This window comes from Quercus suber, unplaced genomic scaffold (genome assembly GCF_002906115.3).
Source record: "Quercus suber isolate HL8 unplaced genomic scaffold, Cork oak 2.0 scaffold_168, whole genome shotgun sequence".
Classification (NCBI taxonomy): domain Eukaryota; kingdom Viridiplantae; phylum Streptophyta; class Magnoliopsida; order Fagales; family Fagaceae; genus Quercus; species Quercus suber.
The window spans coordinates 254,544-262,010 of NW_027069628.1; the positions used below are offsets into that span (position 1 = coordinate 254,544).

Consider the following 7,467-nt stretch of genomic DNA (forward strand, 5'->3'; position numbering starts at 1 on the left):
AAAAAAAAAATGACCCACTTTAGGTTTCAAAAAAAAAAAATTCACATAACACATTAGAATTTTTTTTTTTTTTTTTTAAAGGACTCACCAAAAAAAAAAAAAACTTTAGGATTAAGAAAGAAAGAGAGAGACTCCGGGTAGGACTCTCTCTTCTCTTCTTAAAAAGCAATTACCATCTCAAAACCTAAACTCAACTTCACTTTAAGATTAAAAAAATAAGAAGGAGAGAGACTCACGTAAAAAAATAATAATAATAATAAATTTTTTTAAAAAAATGTAGGTTTATCTTTTTTATTTGCTTTCATATGTGCCTGAAATTTTCATTCTATCTTATTGTTTTATTATGTTTAGAATTGATTTCTTCTAAGTATTTGGGTTAATCTTTATTTTTGATAGTGTTTTTATGGGTTTGGTTTTGGGTTGAAATTCTAATAATTATTTTATATTGTATATGGCGGATGAAGCATATCTATTTTTTGAAGAAAAATCAAACTGCAACATATGTCTTCCAGCCCAAGGTGTGGTAAATTTTTATATGTTTTTGCTTTATTGAGAATTTTTATTTGGGTTCCTGTGATTTTTTGTTTTCTTAATTAAAGTTTTGATTTTTGGTTGATTAATTATTTGTTTGGATTAATTTCAATTAATTATTTGTTTGGATTCAACGTAAAAGATAATGGAATTATGTATTATAAATTTGATAATGTTCCATGTTTTGAATTATTTATATTGTTATTATTACAACTAAATAAGATTTGTTTTTATCTTGTAGTTTATATCAGTTTTGAGTGCATGTATATATATAACTTTTGGGAATTTTGGTTTATTAATTTAAGAATTATAAATTACTTTGTAGGTTTCAGTAACTATGCACCTGCAGTAAGACATTGACAATATAAGCATATATATATGGTATTAACATTTTATAAAAATCTTTCTTACAACCCAATAACATTCTGCGTTAGACAACACTTCTAAACTATAGAAAAGTATAGAAGTTAAATATTTATTCCCATTGTATTTTATTTAATTATGACAGTTTTTTTTTTTTTTTAAAACGCTAACTAGCAAAATGTCTATAATATGCATATTATTAAACTAATTTTCTATTTCTAAGTTTCTTAGATTTTATTATATCAATATTTTTTCTTTTAAATTCTTGGTGGATAAATCAGTCTCTCGTTAATTCTTTTACCTTAACGTGATGTTGGTTAATTGTCCTTTTATTTAACTATCCCGTGCATCGCACGGGTTAGCGACTAGTATATATATAAAACCGAAGCCTCTGAAGCTCTCATAATTTTCCACATCATCACTATTTTCTTTTTCATTTTATTTTAGATTCTTTTTATTTTAGGTTTTATATCTTATATAGAATCCACCAGAAAAACAATAGACAAAAGTTTGAATTTTTATTAATATCAATAATATTGAAAAACGTATACAAACTTGGAGGCCTATTTAAGAGCTCCATAAAACTTGATGGACAAGAAAATATATTCTAAAATAAGCCCTAATTAATACCTAACCATAATAGGAACCAAATTTGACCTAAAAAACATTAAAAGAACCTAAAAACAAGAAAATAAATCACCTAGACCTAAAATAACGTTTTTTGCATAATTTTCCACATCATCACTATTTTCTTTTTCTTTTTGTTTTAGATTCTTTTTATTTTAGGTTTTATATCTTATATAGAATACACCAGAAAAACAATAAACAAAAGTTTGAATTTTTATTAATATCAATAATATTGAAAAACGTATACAAACTTGGAGGCCTATTTAAGGGCTCCATAAAACTTGATGGACAAGAAAATATATTCTAAAATAAGCCCTAATTAATACCTAACCATAATATGAACCAAATTTGACCTAAAAAACATTAAAAGAACCTAAAAACAAGGAAATAAATCATCTAGACCTAAAATAACGTTTTTTGCATAAAAATACCAAAATTAAATAATTACAAAAAAAAATTCCACATCATCACTATTTTCTTTTTCTTTCTTCTCTCCTTAAAACCCTAGCAATTACCATCTCAAAACCCTAAACTCAACTTCACTTTAAGATTAAAAAAATAAGAAGGAGAGAGACTCGTAAAAAAAAAAAAAAAAAAACAACAACGTAGGTTTTGTCTTTTTTATTTGCTTTCATATGTGCCTGAAATTTTCATTCTATCTTATTGTTTTATTATGTTTATAATTGATTTTCTTCTAAGTATTTGGGTTAATCTCTATATTTTGATAGTGTTTTTATGGGTTTGGTTTTTGGGTTGAAATTCTAATAATTATTTTATATTTTATATGGCAGATGAAACATCTCTATTTTTTGGAGAAAAATCAAAGCTGCAACCTATGTCTTCCAATCCAAGGTGTGGTAAATTTTTATATGTTCTTGCTTTATTGAGAATTTTTATTTGGGTTCACGTGACTTTTTGTTTTTTTATTAAAGCTTTGACTTTTGGTTGATTAATAATTTGTTTGGATTAATTCCAATTAATTATTTGTTTGGATTTAACGTAAAAGATAATGGAATTAGGTGTTATAAATTTGATAATATTCCATGTTTTGAATTGTTTATATTGTTAAGACTCCTAGTAGGACTCTCTCTTCTCTCCTTAAAACCCTAGCAATTACCATCTCAAAACCCTAAACTTAACTTCACTTTAAAATTAAAAAAATAAGAAGGAGAGAGACTCACGTAAAAAAAAAAAATGTAGGTTTTGTCTTTTTTATTTGCTTTCATATGTGCCTGAAATTTTCATTATATCTTATTGTTTTGTTATGTTTAGAATTTATTTTCTTCTAAGTATTTGGGTTAATCTCTATATTTTGGTTTTTGGGTTGAAATTTCTAATAATTATTTTATATTGTATATGGCAGATAAAGCATCTCTATTTTTTGGAGAAAAATTAAAGCTGCAACTCATGTCTTCCAACCAAAGGTGTGGTAAATTTTTATTTGGTATATTATGTATGAATTTTTTGAATTTGAAGGGTTTTGTTTGGTTTTGAAGTAGAATTAGGGGATTCTATAAAATTTGGAAGCTTTAAGTTTTGGGGTTTTTGGTATTTGCGTTTTAGTAGGTTGATCTTAATTCTTTACCTTATATGTTTTTGCTTTATTGAGAATTTTTATTTGGGTTCATGTGATTTTTTGTTTTCTTAATTAAAGCTTTTATTTTTGGTTGATTAATTATTTGTTTGAATTAATTTCAATTAATTATTTGTTTGGATTCAACGTAAAAGATAATGGAATTATGTGTTATAAATTTGATAATGTTCCATGTTTTTAATTGTTTATATTGTTATTACTACGACTAAATAAGATTTGTTTTTTTATCTTTGTAGTTTATATATGTTTTGAGTGTGTGTATATATATAACTTTTGGGAATTTTGCTTTTTTAATTTAAGAATTGTAAATTACTTTGTAGGTTTCAGTGCAGTGGGACATTGACAATATAAGATATATATATATGGTATTAACATTTTATAAAAATCTTTCTATAATATGCATATTTTTAACCCAATTTTCTATTTCTAAATTTCTTAGATTTTATTATATCAATATTTTTTTCTTTTAAATTCTTGGTGGGCAAATCAGTCTCTCACTAATTCTTTTACCTTAACGTGATGTTCCTTAATTTTCCTTTTATTTAACTATCTCGTGCATCGCACGGGTTAGCGACTAGTTATATATAATACCATGATTTTCATAAATTTCGCTACAAGCTAGATACTAATACAACTTATAAATTAATGTCCTATTAAAAAATATTACAAATTAGTGGATTAATTCTCAAAAAAAAAAAAAAAAAAAAAAAATCTCATAAGACAGTCTTAAAATTTCTACTACCGCATGTCTTGGGTTGAAAAAGATGTCTTATAAGACGGTCTTAGAGCTCTTTCTTGTAGTATAAATGAACTTCACACGTGTGGATTACATATCTTGTGAGATAGCTTGTGAGAAAAAGATCTTGAAAAAGTCTTTTTAGATTTAACAATATACATTGTGTCATTTTTATTTAGAAAGCAAAAATTTGAGAGAGAGAGAGAGAGAGAGTTAATTCTATGCAATAATAGAAAAATTGGACTACACTTTCAAGGAGTTTTTTTTTTTTTTTTTGATAAGGGCCTAATAAATATTAATTACACATAAAAAAAAATTAAATGTAATAAAAAGAAAAAAAAATTGAAGAATTTTGCCAATATTTTATAAGACTGTGTAAATTATAATTTATTATTGTTATTACTATTATTATTATTAAAAACATTATATTGATTATTAATAATAACAAATAGTATATATTGTTATTAATATTTGTATATATAACGAATATGATACTATAAAACCTGGACAGTAAACAAAAATTTTGAACAATTTCTTGCACATTAAAAAAAGTGAAAAAAATTTATTCAGTTAGAAAATTATAAAATCACAAAACGACAATAAAAAATCCATTTTCAAAATAAGATTTTCATTTAAATAATCACCGATCCATGTTTCAATACATATGGAATTACAAACCTTGAGAAGATAATAATTACCAACCTCAGAGTAAATACCATTAAATCTTCGATTATAGTTATGAATATTTTTTATAAGTTTTTTATAAATCTTGAAAATAGGAAAACTATTGAGCACTATAGTTACTATATTTAAAAAAAAAATGCACTACATTCCCCAAGCTAGCAAGCTTTAAATGTCTTCCTTCATAGTTGCTATTTGCCAACCTTAATGCAAGGGTTATGCTAATGGGTGCTCTTAGAGTAATGGTTAACAATTCATTTTAGAAAAGTTTTGACACCACTCTTATAGAAAATGAAAAAAGCTGTCAAAACATTAATTTTTTTTCTTTTATAATAAAATTTTATTTTAAATGAATTATTTTTTTGAAATACTTTAAATGGATTATTAATCATTGTCCTAAGGGCATCCGTTAGCATTTTATTTCTCATAAATATCTCTCTCACCTCTCTGTCATCAATTGAGCAAATAATTTAATCGAAACCTTGCACTTTTGCCTTCTACAAAACCTCCCTTACTTATGCTACTCAAACCCCACCTATTTTGATGTGCATTTAGAACGGTTCCATCCCACAAAAATCCTTCTACCCAAAGAACCAAATTTGTCCCCGAAAAATAAATTAAATTAAAAAAATGGGATCTTAAATCAGTAACAAAAATTAAAGTCAACATTGTTACTTGTTGACTTTCTAACAAAAATAAGTCTTTCTCGAAAAACTTTTTCAAGAACAAACCATGAAACAAATAGAAACAAATTATGAAATAAAAATAGTTGAAAACATTTCCCTAATGGTAAAATTTTGTAATTAATAAATAAATTGAAAGGGGTGGCTAAAACTTGAGCTTTGAAAGGAGGCAAATTATTTAAGAAAAAAAAATTTGGCTTTGCTTTTAAATATATGATATTTATGATATATGATAGGAGGCATGTGGGGAATTGGAATAAGTTAGCCCCATGGACCTTGATTCGAGGAGAGTATCCCCAAGAACCACCACGGAACGGGCCCAACCCACATGTAAATATAGGATAGCCAACGGCCAGAAGAAGAGAGGCTGTCTAGGCTTATTACCGAGGTAAACCAAGGAGCCTAGTCATCTCGAGGTTAAATAATCCACCCAAGAAGCTGCTAATTGGTTCACCGAAAATATCGCTTTAGTTATCTTCCCGAAGAGCATGAAGAAGAAAATGCAAAGCTCAATGCAACAGTCACCTCTGTATTAAAAAACTCTTTCTACCTAATGTCAGCCACATTAAATGCTGAATAATTAGCCTGAACAATAAAAACACCCCAATAGTCGGACTTCATGATCAAGAAACGATAGAAGGGGAGTCTAATATGACAAGTATCTCCACAAATCCAACTGGGAGAGGAACAACTAGAAAGGAGGAAGGAGAAGTATAAAAGAAAAAGGCCACCAACAAGCAAGGGGATCTAGAAAATAGTGGGAGAAAAACTTGTATCTTCCCTTAGAATAGCCATATGTACCTTGGGCAACTGATTTCTATATATGAAAGTGTGTTTTTCTGTAATCTTTGGCTTTGATTTCTTGTCTGATCTTCCCATTGTGGAACCAATTCCCCCATTTTAGTGTGCATTTGGTTCCAAATTAAAAAACCAGCTTATTTTATTATTCAGCTTATTTTTACTACTATTCATAGGCCCTACTGCACTTTTTAGTACTATTCATGAGTCTTACTGTACTATTTCAGTTAACTTTTACTTTTATCTATAGTACTTTCAGTAAAAAGTTTTCAGTTTCAACAAAATAAGTGGTTCCCAAACAAACCCTTAGTTAAAAATTAGTTGTGTTGATTAGAAACTTTCTTACCCTTTTTTTGATTATTGTGTTTCTGATTTCCACAAGGCAAATTATCAAAATCAAAAGGACAGCAAAAAAAAAAATATATATATAAAACCGGACTGCAATCCCCATACTCTCCTTATCATAGCCAATGCAGCCCGTTTATTAAAAGTTTTGCAGGTTAGAAATTTGCCAACTAAATTTAGAGTACAACTTTCGATCTCAGGCAGCCTGGCCTCCTCAGGTATCGTAATAGTTTCTTCCTCCTCCGTGGTAAGTTTCATACTCCCAAACTCTCAATCACCTCCTCCGCCATAATAGTTGACTGGACAAACCCCTTCAATGGAAAAAGAATAAGAAAAGAACGGAAACAGAATAAGAAAAAAGCTATCAAAATATTAATTGTTTTTTTTCTTTTTTTATAAAAATTTTCTTTAAATGGATTATTAACAATTTCCTCATTAGCATTTCCCTTTCATATATCCCTAGCATTACTCTTTGCTTTTAGGAGTTACACCCAGAAACTTGACATTGATTCAAAGAAAACCAATTGCTTTTAGTACACTTCTAAAACTACAAGAAACAAAGCCCAAAGTCCAAGAAAGAGAGTGTGAATAATAAATGAATTTTTATTTTATTTAGTAGTAAAGTGAAGATTAGAATAGCATGGGTTTAATGATAAGTTAAAACAAAATAATGTATATTGAATGGTGAGATAAATAGAATAATGAATGTTCCACATTTAAAAAAAAAAAATCAATAAGCTAGTTTTTTTTTTTTTTTTTTTTTTTTTGGAGGAAATAAACTAGTATGTTTGGTAGTACATATCAGCGGAAGCCATATAGGTCTAGTAGTAAAACAACAATGAAGTATCCCACATTTAGCCAAGGTAGCGAAAATTAAAAACCGGACCAATCAACTAGAATCAGACCAAAAGCCAATTTGGTCTAATTTTTCAAGAAATCAAGTTGGTTTTAGTTTGGTCCCCATTCTTCAAAAATTCCAACCAAATAAGGGGTATACATTTTCTTAAAATTAATCCTAACCCAACCCATAACCTCACCTCTTCCATTTTTCTATACCATTGCCATTGCCGATTCTTTAGCTTCCCCCCCCCCCCCCCCCCCCCCCCCCC

At 27.8% G+C, this 7,467-nt stretch overlaps 1 long non-coding RNA gene across 1 annotated transcript; it reads left to right on the forward strand.

The window, feature by feature from the left end:
• Window positions 1-464: 464 nt before the first annotated feature.
• On the forward strand, window positions 465-3,169 carry LOC136069404 (uncharacterized). The gene is made up of 3 exons (XR_010630636.1): window positions 465-518; window positions 2,313-2,373; window positions 2,885-3,169. It is a non-coding gene; the product is annotated as an uncharacterized LOC136069404 (long non-coding RNA).
• Window positions 3,170-7,467: the final 4,298 nt, after the last annotated feature.